The sequence below is a fragment of the Cololabis saira genome, chromosome 8, assembly GCF_033807715.1.
Source record: "Cololabis saira isolate AMF1-May2022 chromosome 8, fColSai1.1, whole genome shotgun sequence".
Classification (NCBI taxonomy): domain Eukaryota; kingdom Metazoa; phylum Chordata; class Actinopteri; order Beloniformes; family Belonidae; genus Cololabis; species Cololabis saira.
In genome coordinates, this window is record NC_084594.1 from 3,982,732 (window position 1) to 3,996,169 (window position 13,438).

Sequence of the window (13,438 nt, forward strand, 5' to 3'; positions counted from 1 at the left end):
ACTTTAAACATTAACGGGGAAAGGGAGGTGGTGAAGAGGTCTCTCCTGTACCAGCTGATGACCATCAAAAACACAGATGTGATGTTCGTGCAGGAGACTCACATACCCCTTTTACACCAAGCTGGTTCCAGGGTTGGTGCTAGTGCTGGTGCTAGAGCCGGTTCGCGGTTGGTTCTAAGTAAGAACCGTTTGCTTTTACACAAGCCAGCAGCTGGCCAGAGAGCTACGTCATCACGTTACTGTATTCGTCACCACCACGCCCCCTCGTTTTCATCCCTACCCTGATCAGGAAGCTGAGAGCCAAAAGCTGTTTTAATTTCAGCTGTAGCGCTGTTAATATGCCACTTTATTAAGTTTTAATATTTTTTCAAGTAAAGTAACCTTTAAGATCCCCAACCTGGGCTCAGTTTATCCAAATAACGCCTGTTAAGAAATTTGCTCTGAAAATTTCGGAATTTCTGGCTGACTGCCGGCTCCGGAGCTGATTTATGGTTCTGCGTTAAATCGACGCAGAGCCTACGGCGTAGGGTACGGCGTACGGGGCCCGTCGCCGCGTAACCTACGCCGTAGGCTCTGCGTCGATCGTCACACCATATGAGGAAGCCGACAGTTAAAAGCTGTTTTAATTCCTGCTAGCGCTGTTAATATGGCACTTTATTAAGTTTTAATATTTTTTTCAGGCGTAAAATTAAACCTTTAAGATCCCCAACCTGGGCTCAATTTATCCAAATAACGCCTGTTAAGAAATTTGACTCGAGAGCCAGCAGCTCCTCTCCTCTCCTCTCCTCAGGAGCTCCTCTCCTCCTACGTAACCTACGGCGTAGGCTCTGCATTGGTGTAACGCGGAACCAGAACCGCGGGCTGGGAGGCGTCCCCGCGGGCTGGGAATTTTTATTAAATAAATGGATCGAGAGTTGAAGACGGCGGTTAAGTTAGCAGACTCTTTTATTATGACATCCATTTATTTAATAAAATGGGGGTGGTGCTGAGTCACAGGAGCACCACCAGTCGGGGGGGTGGGCATCCTCTTCTCAAAGAGTTTCACTCCAACATCTCTGGAGGTGGAGCAGGTGGTGGAGGGCAGACTGTTGGTGGTGAGGGCTTCCTTTGAGCATTTTAACTTAGTATTTATGAACGTGTACGCTCCGACCACAGGACCTGACAGAGTGCTCTTTTTAACGGTTTTAGCTACTGCTCTTAGCAAAGTTAATGTGGAGGATTTTTTATTTGTGGGAGGGGATTTTAATTGCACTGAGAATGATTTCATGGACAGGAACCATCTTGAACCTCACGCTGCATCGCAGAGAGCACTGAAGCAGCTGCTGGCAGAACATGAGTTGGTGGATGTGTGGAGGAGGTTGGAGGGGGATGCTAGACAGTATACCTGGGCTCACACTAGGGGGAATTTAGTTTCCCTGGCCAGGTTAAATCGTTTTTACTGTTTTAAGCACCATTTTAACATTTTTAAAGAGTGTAAAATGGTTCCTGTTGGTTTTACTGATCACTTTTTAGTCACTTGCAACGTTTTAATCACTAACTTGAAGCACAAAAGTGCATATTGGCATTTTAACACTGCTTTGTTATGTGATGCACATTTTAAGGATGTTTTTAGGTTTTTTTGGGGAGTTTTTAGGAGCAGGCAGGAAGATTGTATTTCTTTGAAACAGTGGTGGGATTGTGGGAAGACTGAGATAAAACAGCTCTGTCAATAGTACACTCTCAATGTCACACGGGACATTACCAGGTCAATGGAAGATCTAGAGACTGAAGTTGTGGACCTGCAGAGTCTAGTAGACTCCACTGGAGATCGGGGTCATATTGAGGATCTCAAGTCTAAAACTTCTGCTCTTACGGACCTACTGGGCACTAAAGCTCAGGGGGCGCTGGTCAGGTCATGGTTCCAAAGTGTGGAGCTGACGGACGCACCATCCAAGTTCTTCTTCGGGCTCGAGAAGAAGAATGGACAGAGCAGGTCCATTCATGCTCTGCGCTCTGCTGCAGGAGAGGAACTCAGGGATGCCAACGCCATAAGGAGGCGGGCAGTGGGGTTCTACTCCGAGCTGTACAGCAGTGAGTACAGGGATGACAAAGAACTGTTTGGTTCGTTCTGCAACGAGTGGCCAAAAGTCCCTGATGACATGAATGCTGGGCTGGGGGAACCTCTGCTGCTGGAGGAGCTTTTCGCAGCCCTGCAGGGCATGGAGGGAGGAAAGGCTCCTGGCATCGACGGCATTCCTGCGGAGTTGTACAGAGAATTCTGGAAAGACATGGGTCAAGATCTCCTGTCTGTTTTTAATGAGAGTTTTAAAGACTTGTGCCTACCGCTGAGCTGCAGGAGAGCGGTGATAACTCTGCTGCCGAAAAAAGGGGATCTTCAACTGATCAAGAACTGGCGTCCAGTATCTCTCCTCTGCACGGACTACAAGATTCTGTCCAACGCGCTGGCCAACAGACTGAGGGAGGTGATGGACCTGGTCGTCCATCAGGACCAGACGTACTGCGTGCCTGGTAGGTCCATTTTGGACAATGTGTCCTTAATTCGTGACATTTTGGACATCTCTGGTTCATTGGGCTTTGAAACTGGTCTCATTTCGTTAGACCAGGAAAAAGCTTTTGATAGGGTTGAGCACCTTTACCTTTGGAAAACAATGGAGGGTTTTGGCCTCAGCCCAGGTCTTATAGCTATGATCAAAGTTTTGTACCAGGACATTGAGAGTGTGCCAAAGATTAATGGTGGTCTGAGTGCCCCTTTTAAAGTGTGTATGGGGGTGCGACAGGGCTGTTCGCTGTCAGGAATGTTATATTCACTGGCAATTGAACCCATGTTGTGTAAGATCCGTAATGTCACTGAAGGCCTGTTTTTAAAAGATTTTAACAGGAGACACATTTTATCGGCCTATGCAGATGACGTGGTCATTTTTGTTAGGAATCAAAGTGACATAAACAAAGTGAAGAAGACGGTTAAGGATTTTGGGGTTCTGTCAGCTGCAAAAGTGAACTGGGAAAAGAGTGAGGCACTGGCAGTTGGGGAAATGGGAGGGAGGTCTGCCCAGGTTACCAGGGGCATTGGAGTGGAGAACTGATGGTTTCAAGTACCTTGGGGTGTACGTCGGCAATGAGACAATTGTTCAAAAAAATTGGGAGGGTGTAGTGGAGAAAATAGAAGGGACACTCAACAAATGGAAATGGCTGAAGCCTCACATGTCTTACAGAGGCAGGTCACTGGTGGTAAATAGTTTGGTGGCTTCTGCTCTGTGGCATAGACTGCCCTGCATGGAGCCCCCTAAAGGCCTGATACCAAAGTTACAGAGCATTTTAGTTGACTTCTTCTGGGACAAACTGCACTGGGTCCCACAAAGTGTTTTGTTTTTACCAAGGGAGGAGGGGGGGCAGGGGCTAATACATATGGAGAGCAGAGTGGCCACTTTTAGACTACAGTTTGCACAGAGATTCCTCATAGGACCCAGAGGTGTTGTTTGGAGGGAGGTGGCTACTAGCATCTTGAGGAGGACAGGTGGCCTGGGTCTTGACACTGCACTGTTTTTAATGGGTTTTAAGCCTTTGAATGTATGTGTTTTACCTCCTTTTTATCAATCACTTTTTAAGGCATGGCACCTTTTTAAGTGGGAGAGGACGCAACCTACAAGCTCGCTGCACTGGCTTCTAGAGGAGCCTCTTATCAACGGGGCCAAACTGGACATCCAGGACAGCACAACGCCGGGTCTCAACAGCCTGCTCTGCACCTCGGGGGCTGTCACCCTGAGGAGAGTCGTGGAGGTGGCTGGTCCTGGACTAACGGATGCTCCGGCTATGGCTGCTTTCCTCGGACTACGGTCTATTCGGCAGACCAGGAGCATCTTGAACATTTGGGCTGAGAGACTGACAGAGGACGAGACGCAGATGCTGCGGGATTACGGGGATGGAGTGGAAGTTCCAGAGGAAGACGATCCCTTTCCGGAGTTGGGCTTCGCTCCGGTTTTAGATGGACTTGCAGGTGCCTTTTTTACCAACGAGGATTACGTTTTAGCGGATTTCTACACGGTGACTGGCAAACAGATCTACAAGCGGTGCGTAAAAGCACTGAATAAAAACAAACTGAATGGTAGAACCGACACTGTGTGGAGAAAGACACTGGGGATTGACTGTGGGGTGAAATCAGTGTGGAAGGTTTTATATAAACCACCACTAAAGAAAAGGACTGGGGACCTCCAGTGGAGAATACTCCATGGAGCCATCGCAGTGAATGGTTTTATATCTGTGATCAATCCCACTGTTTCCCACCAATGTCCGTTCTGTGCGGAGGTGGAAACGGAGTTCCATTGTTTTTTATGAATGTAGTAGGCTTTTTAACCTGTTCACTGTTTTTGAAACTGTTTTTAATTTGTTTGGGGTGAAGTGGTCAAAAGCTGCTTTTATTTTAGGAGCTGGCTATAGAAAGTCAGACTCCTCTAGGTGGCAGCTTTTAAACCTGCTGACGGGTGAGGCCAAAATTGCCATTTATTGCAGCAGGAGAAACCGGGTGGAGGACAGATCTGGACAGGAAGTGTTGCCTATTTTTATGTCTAATTTAAAAGCCAGGGTCTGGGTGGATTTTAGATTTTTCAAGGTGATGTGCAATATGGAGGATTTTATCCTGAGATGGTGTTTTAATGACGTTATTTGTTCTGTGGTCGACGGCGAGCTGGTGTTCAATATTTGATGATGTGTTGGCGTTTTAATTTTTTTGTGCTTTGTATTTCTTTTTTGTGTTGCATAGTTTGTGTTTTGTGAGAGCTTCAATGATTTGAATTTTTCTACGTTTTTGGAATAAAGGTGTTTTAAAAATCAAAATCTTTCTTTCTTTCTTTCTTTCTTTCTTTCTTTCTTTCTTTCTTTCTTTCTTTCTTTCTTTCTTTCTTTCTTTCTTTCTTTCTTTCTTTCTTTCTTTCTTTCTTTCTTTCTTTCTTTCTTTCTTTCTTTCTTTCTTTTCAAGGTGGGCACTCTTAACCTGAATGGGGCTAGAGATGACGGCAGAAGAGCTGCTTTTTTTAAGTTGATGGAGCTTAAGGGGATAGACGTGATGCTGGTCCAGGAGACACACAGTACCACAGACAATGAGAGTGACTGGAGGACAGGGCATGATGGGGAAGTTTTGCTGAGCCACAAGTCCAGCCGTAGTGGAGGGGTGGGGATTGTGTTCTCCAAGGGTTTCTTACCTTCCTCCTGCCAAGTGGAGGAGATTGTCCAGGGGGTTTTACTTAAGGTCAGAGCCCAGTACGAGAACGTCTCTTTTATCTTTTTAAACGTGTATGCACCCACCAGCGCGTTGGAGAGGATGGCAGTGCTGGAGATTTTATGTGACACCATCAAAAGCTGTCACAGTGACTACTTGGTTTTAGGGGGGGATTTTAACTGTACTGAGAACCCGATGGTGGACAGAAACCACCAGGAGCCTCATCCTGCTTCGTCAGGCCGGTTCAGACGGCTGACTGCAGCACACGAACTATCAGACGTGTGGAGAAGTTTTTACACGAATGAGCGGCAGTACACGTGGAGTCACTGCAAAGACAATATGTTATCCCTGGCCAGGCTGGACCGGCTTTACGTTTTTAAACACCAGTTGAACGTTTTTAAAAGTTGTCACATCAACCCGGTGGGCTTCTCTGACCATTGCTTGGTGTTTGCCTCCGTCGATGTCAAGAATGTCCGTATACGGAGTGCGTTCTGGCATTTTAACACCGCCCTGCTTCAAGACAGGAATTTTAGACTAGCATTTGAGTACTTTTGGAGCACTCACAGAGATTGCAAATCTCATTTTAATAGTATAGAGCAGTGGTGGGACTTTGGGAAGGCACAGGTCAAACAGCTGTGTCAACAGTTCACTCGCAATGTCACTAGAGACATAGCCAGATCTTTGAGGGAGCTTGAGATTCAGGTAGTAGACCTACAGAGTTTGCTAGAGTCTACAACAGATCGAGGTCATTTAGATTCCCTCAAGTCAAAAAAGTCCGCTCTGGCCAACCTGCTGGGTGTCACAGCGCAGGGAGCTATGGTCCGGTCACGCTTCCTCCACGTCTCCCAGTTCTTCTTCGGGCTGGAGAAGAAGAACGGCCAGAGGAAGATCATGCACTCAGTGAGATCCAGCAGCGGCTCGACCATCTCAGACGCCTCTGAGATCAGGGCGTTTGCAGCCGATTACTACAGAGAACTGTTCAGGAGCGAGCTGCCGGAGATCCCGGAGGAGTGCAGGAGCTTCTTTGCTGGTCTCCCTCAGGTGGATGCTGGAGATAACGCCAAGCTGGAGGCTCCAGTATCCCAACCTGAACTGTTTGCTGCCCTGATGAGCCTGCAGAGTGGGAGGGCTCCTGGCATGGACGGTCTCCCCGTGGACTTTTACAAGTCCTTCTGGTCTGTGCTGGGAGGAGATCTACTGGAGGTCGTCACAGACAGTCTGCAGAGGGGACGGCTGCCTCTGAGCTGCAGGAGGGCTGTCATCACGCTGCTGCCCAAGACGGGAGACCTACAGGACCTGAAAAACTGGAGACCAGTGTCCTTACTTTGCACGGACTATAAAATCTTGTCCAAGGTCCTGGCCACCAGACTCGGGGGGGTGATGTGTGTGCCCGGCAGGTTGATAAGTGACAATGTCACTTTGATTCGAGATATTTTGGAGGTCTCAAGCTCATTGGGCGTTGACACTGGTCTGATTTCAATAGACCAGGAAAAGGCTTTTGACCGGGTTGAACACCAGTATCTTTGGGAAACCTGCTTTTGGGTTCAACTCTGGGTTCATAGCCAAGATCAAGGCCATGTACAGTGACATTGCGAGCGTTCTGAAAATTAATGGTGGCCTGAGCGCTCCTTTTAGTGTCCAGAGGGGGGTCAGACAGGGCTGCCCTTTATCAGGCATGCTCTACTCTCTGGCCATCGAACCAATGCTCCACAGGCTGAGGAGGGATCTGAGTGGCGTGCGTTTTCCTCACTGTGACATCCCCTTCAAGCTGTCAGCGTACGCCGACGACGTCATTGTCCTGATCAGCACTCAACGAGACATTGATGCGTTGGTGGACACTGTCACCCGGTTTGGGGGCATTTCCTCTGCCAGGGTGAACTGGGGGAAGAGCGAGGCGGTCGTGGTGGGGGAGAGGTTGGGGAGTTGGCTCAGGTTACCTGGAGGGTTGGTCTGGAAAACTGGAGGACTGAAGTATCCGGGATTGTTTCTGGGCAACCAGACCTTTGTGCAGAAAAACTGGGACAACGTTTTAGAAAAAGTCGGCTCATGAGGTGGAAGTGGCTGTCACCCAATATGTCTTACCGAGGCCGGGCTCTGGTCATTAACAACCTGGTGGCTTCTGCTCTGTGGCGTCTTCCAGCGTCTTCCCTTTTATCACAGGTTCAGAGGGTGCTGGTGTTTTCTTTCTTTGGGACAGGCTGCATTGGGCATTGCCGCAGTGTGTCCTTTCTCTGCCAAAGGAGGAGGGTGGACAAGGTCTGTTCCATCTGGCCAGCAGAGGCGCTGCCTTCCGCCTTCAATTCATCCAGAGAATGCTCACTGGGCCTACAGACCTGTTGTGGAGACCTCTATCCTGCTGCATCCTGCAGCGGTTGGGTGGACTGGGACTGGGTTTGTCTCTGTTTTCCATGGACCTGAAGAAGACGAGCACGTCGTCGCTTCAGGCGTTCTACAGGAGTGCTTTCTCTGTGTGGAGCTTGCTGAGGAAGCAGAGGAAGGGAGTGGCGGACTCTCTGGACTGGCTACTGGAGGAACCCGTGCTGTTTGGGGGACGTCTGGACTGTCCCAGTTGGGGGGGACCCAGCGTCTTCAGATGGCTTCACACCGCAGGAGTGTCCACTCTGGGATGGGTGGTGGAGCTGGCAGGAGATAAGACGATGAGTAAGACCGGGAAGAAGAGAAATTTCATGGAATGTGAGGTGGAGACGCTCCTCAGTGAGGTAGAGGCGAGGAAGAGAGTCCTTTTTGGCATGCTGTCCTCGGGCATAATGAGGAAACGCAAGAGTAGTGAGTGGGACAGTGTGTGTGAGGCGGTCAATGCTGTGGGGTCGGAGCAGCGGACACACGCAGAACTAAAAAAAAAAAAGTGGTCCGACATCAAGGTGGAGGTGAAGCGGAGGACGGCTGCCCACCACCAAAGTGTGGCCAAAACAGGCAGGGGGAAAGGAGAGGAGGATCTCACACCTTTTGAGCAGAGGGTCGCCGCAATCGTCGGTGACACTGCTCTCACAGGGGTGGTGGGAGCACATGCGGGTGACTCCGATTACCCCCAAGGTAAATAAATAATAGGCTATATATGTTATTTAAATGAGTGCTTATCCCATTCGGTCTGAATTGTAATGAAATAAGCACAAGTTCCCTTCTGAAATTACTAATGAATGAGAAGATCACTCCATTAATTCTTGTAACTCACAACAAATGTGTTCATTATACGGGTCATAGACTAGCCTGCTCACATCCCAATAAGATAAAAGTTCATGCGTAAATATGCGAGGATATCAAAGACTTTGACTAGTGTTTGTTTAATTACTCCATTTATTGTCTTCCAAACAGACGATGAGATAGGAGGGGACACGCGGTCTCAGCTTCGTGTCACAGACTCGGGGGATTCCCCCGGCGTCTCCGGCGTCATGGGGTCCTCCAGTGCGCCGCCACCGCCGGCTGCTGATGTCCGCCCGACCGGCCGTGTCCTCACTCGTGCTGTGCTGGATTCACAAGAGGACATGGTGAGAGCAATCGGCGGAATCACTGATCGCCTGGACCAACTGTTTGGCGTACTCACAGATATTAGTAAAGCCTTAATAAATTTGGTCAATAAGTGAATTCTGTGTCCTTGCCTCTTTATATCGTTGAAAGCACATGTTGCCGGGCCCGAATGGCGTCCCGGGTAGGATGTACATTAAAGGGTCCAGCGTCTGGTTCGTCTGGTGGCAGCACTATTGCTGCTCTGGCAGTGGTATTGCGTGCCGGTGTGCCACATTGTGGAGGACGCCGCATGCCATCACAATGCGGCACACCTTCTCAGGTCGATATAGCAGCACTCCCCCAGTCCAGGCAGCGCCACCGTCCCTTCAGCAGGCCGATTGTCCTCTCAACGACTGACAGAGTACGAGAATGGAGGTCATTGTACCTCCGCTCTTGGTCAGTCTGGGGGTTGGTGAGAGGGGTCATCAGCCAGGTTTTCAGTGGGTAGCCACGGTCACCTGGGGTCAGTTGAAAGCAGACAATGTTACTCGACAAGTAGGTAAATTATGTGCAGAATGTATGTACAGTTTCCATTTGTTAATTTTATACACCACTTACATGGATCACACACTATTGCTGTAAATTAATGCAGAAGCGCGCCGGGGAAAAGTCATTTCAAACTTTACGCATGTGTTTATTGACACAAGTACTTTACACACAGATACAATCAGGGGCTTGTTAGAAAGCTCTGAAGCTGTAGTTTAACCAGCAAATCACAGCAAGTCGCTAACTTGAACCACTAACTAGTATTGATGCTGTGAAGACAGGATGATATTTGGGGGCGCACATGCTCAATGCGCATCTGGGGGATTAATATTAGGACAATTAAACGGACAAATTATTTACTCACCAAGAAGCCACCCATCGCGCACGGTGCCAGCTTGTAGTCTGTTCCCAACCATGCTGTTAGTTAGAATGAATGAATCGTGCGTTGAACCAGGCCACCTAGCCACAATGTTTAATAATTGCATTTGCGCATCACATATAATCTGTACATTAATGGATGGAAAATGCTTCCTGTTCACGTACACATATTCATCCAGTGATGGTGCTTTTATAGCAATGTGTGTGCAGTCGATAGGTCCGATTACATTAGGAAAACCGGCTCTCGCTGCAAATTGCGCTTTAATGTTGGCCTGTTCAACTGCATTGTATGGGTATTTGATATACCTGGATATACCACACAGCTGGCATGGCTCGGCTCAGGGTCGACTGGCACAGTCCGGATCGGTCGGCCAGCTCCCTCTGGAATGTCCCTGTTGCTAGGAACCCCAGTGTGGTCAGCACCTGTGTGGGTAACGACAATGCATGGCTCCTCGCCGTGCCGCGCTCCAAGACCGGCCGCAGCTCCGCGCACAGTTCTAAGAGGATCGCCCTCGGGAACCTAAAGCGGCTGATGAGCCAGTCGTCATCGTTTGCGAGTAAATCCTCTCGCTCTCTGAATATTCTTTCTCTTCTTATTAAGCCATTTGCGATGTCTTCTAACACTGCCAAAGCTGCCATTGTTGTTAACGGTATTGTCTGCACCACCCTGTGATTGCCGACAGGTGAATGTGTTAATTGTTCATCAGTGTGTCTCTGATGTGCACATCACTCTGAGGGCTTATTGTTTTCACATTATTAACAGTTTCCCAGCATCACCACTAAGTGTCGCCAACGGACCAATAGCTGTGGAAACGTGCGTACGCCAGCCATGAAGTTGGCGTCGGGCACTGCACATTTCCACGGTCATTTCACTCTTGATCCATCTGAACGTTTGCGTGGAAAAGGGCGTACACCACGTTTTTGTGTGTACGCAGTACGCACCCTTTGTACATGAGGCCCCTGCTCCGGCTGATGCAAAGGTAACGGACGCCGGGCGTCCAGCTACCCAGTACTCGAGTTGTAAAAGAAAAATCAGGGGGGATGGTGGATTTTATCATATGGGGGCAGATAATTTGTGCTGATTACAAATAATATAATATATTACAAATAATAGCACTGACCAAAACACCTGCAGAAATACTGCAGGAATGACATAGCAGCAGTTAAATGCAGCCTTCTGTAAGCTTTAAATATCCACTGGGCTTACATCAAATACATCAAAACACAAAAAATAAAAAGGTTTTCTGAACTTATCAATATGACTCTGTCCTTCACAGGATAAGTAACATGGATCACTGCAAAAACTCAAAATTTTAACAAGAATATTTGTCCTATTTCTAGTTAAAATGTCTCATTTTAGTAAAAAGAAATCTCAATACACTTAAAGGAGCTTGAGGCTCCTTTTAAGAAATGAGACTCTCTAGCGCCACCCTTCACCACGACGGCCGTTGGGGGTACTGCAGCCAACAGTGAAGCCGGCACGGGAGAACGGGGAGAACGCGCATGGAGCGTCATGTGACGTCACATCCGCAGCCCAGCGCGGGAAATTTGGGACCGAATTGCAGCACATTTTGCAGCACACAGCCTGTTCAAGGCAAAGGAGAGATACACTAGAGGGCTCATTCTTTTGGGTTTGGAACGCTTCATATGACATTATTACTAGAAAACTTAAAATGTATACAGATTTTTTTCATAAATCTTGCCACAATCCGGCCTCAAGCTCCTTTAAAACAAGACTCATCACTGGAAAAAAAACAACAATTTTCACCTGTAAAATGATTTGGACCGTTTTTATTTCAGGGGGGATCCCCCCTCAACTCCAGTACTACAGCTACCGCTGAACAGGCTGCTGGTGCGCAGCGCACCGAGACCGAGGAGCCGCAGCCGGGGGCCGACGAGCAGGGGGTGCTGCTATGGAGCTAGATGCAGGGCCGGTTCTAAAAAATGATGACTAGGGCTGCATCTCAGATCAGAAGGGGTGCACATTTGGATCCTAGAGTATCCAAATGTAGATTTGGAGGGCGGGCGTTCTGCTATCAGGCACCACTACTATGGAACCAACTTCCAATCTGGGTTAAGGAGGCTGACACCACCTCCACCTTTAAAACTAAACTTAAATATTTCTGTTTAGTAAAGCCTATAGTTAGTGTTTAGTAAACGTCTAGCTGGTGTTGGTAAATCTCTAGGTAGTGTAAACTCTAGTGTGTTAGAGTCGCTCCTGTAGTTTCTTGTGCTGGCCCCCCTTTTCTTCTCTTTTTTCTCTTTTGTACGGTGCAGCATCCTCTTCCGGTGGCGAAGAGCATCTCTGAATGCACAACACTGGAACCTGCAGCGTGGGAGTGAGGGGGACAGGGTAACGGCCCCTTTTGGGCGGGGGAGAAGGTTCGTCCCTCAAGACTCCACTCCCTGGCCCTGCCACTTCTCAACCTTTCCCTGCTCCCCAACCTGGGACTTTCTGATTGGGCCGGAGCTTCGGGAGCTGCATGCTGGCCTGCGGTCCCCACAGAACAGAAAACAGAAACTGGGGGAAATGTCACACACTGACATATACAGCTCAAAACCATCACTAAACATGACAGTCATTTCAAAGGGAATGATACCAGTCAAACAATAATATTTAAAGTGTCTTTCAAGTGTATTTTTGCAGTAATATCGCTGCAGAACAAAGAAAATGCTACATTTAGTCCGGGCTACCTCACCCATCAGACAATCTAGCAACAGAAAATAAAACATAGAAAAATAAATAACAAAAATAAATATAACGTGGTTGTGCTTGAACCACTTCTGAATATCCATCGTTACTTTGTGTTAACGGAGCAGCAGAGAGCAGCGTCTTGCTGGTGCAGGAAACTGCACGCTGGACGCAGATGAGTGACGTACACTAAGCGCGTGCACTTGTCAGTTTTTTTTTTTCGTCTTTTCAACTGAGCATGCAAACACATAAACTGAGGGTGCAATGCTTATGCCCCCTCGTAGAACCGGGCCTGGCTAGACGGTGGGTAGCCTAAGAATGTCCTGAAGATGAAAGTTGGCAAGTGTAAATGGTGTGGATGAGACAAGGGTAGAGAGCACTGGGGAACTTGGTGAGGCACAGAGAGTAAAGACAGGTGAGCTGGGTGAGATGCAGACAGAGGAGGAAGGTGAGACTGGGGACACACAGGTTGAAGATGTGTGGATGATTAAAACTCCTGTACCACGTAAACGTAAAAACTAAAATAATTAAAGCTGCAAGCAGCGATGAACGGGCCCTCCACCCTTGTGCACGTTCAGGCTGCAGTGGAAGCTTGTATGACTTGATGTAGATTCTTCAGTCCTGGACATTTAGTGGATGAAACCACCCACGACTCTCTGTATCAAACCATTCAAAAGTTATGGCAGAGAAAAGTATTCTAGGGGGCGCTGTTGAGCCGTTAGGCCACGCCCATTAATGCAAACCATTAAATATCAAATTTTTCACCAGGCCTGGCTTGGTGCAAAATTTGGTGACTTTTGGGGCACGTTTAGGGAGAAAAAAGGCCTTCCTTTTGTCGGAAAAAGAAAGAAAGAAGAAAAATTCCTACAGATACAATAGGACCTTCAGACTGTAAGTGCTCGGGCCCTAAAAATGTGTACAGTGATGCCAGATTAGTAGAGTGTTTTTAGAGAAAGACAGGCAAACAGTTAAAGTACAGGTGCAGTCAGACAGCAGTGAGAGTGAAGCAGAGTGTGTCTGACAGTAGTGATGTGTCTCTTGTAAAAATGACCAGCGGTCAGGAAAGAAAGGCTTACACTGCGGAAAGTATCAAATCCTTTCTTCAAGAGACAAAAAACATAAAGGGAGTTAACCTAGACCAGGGG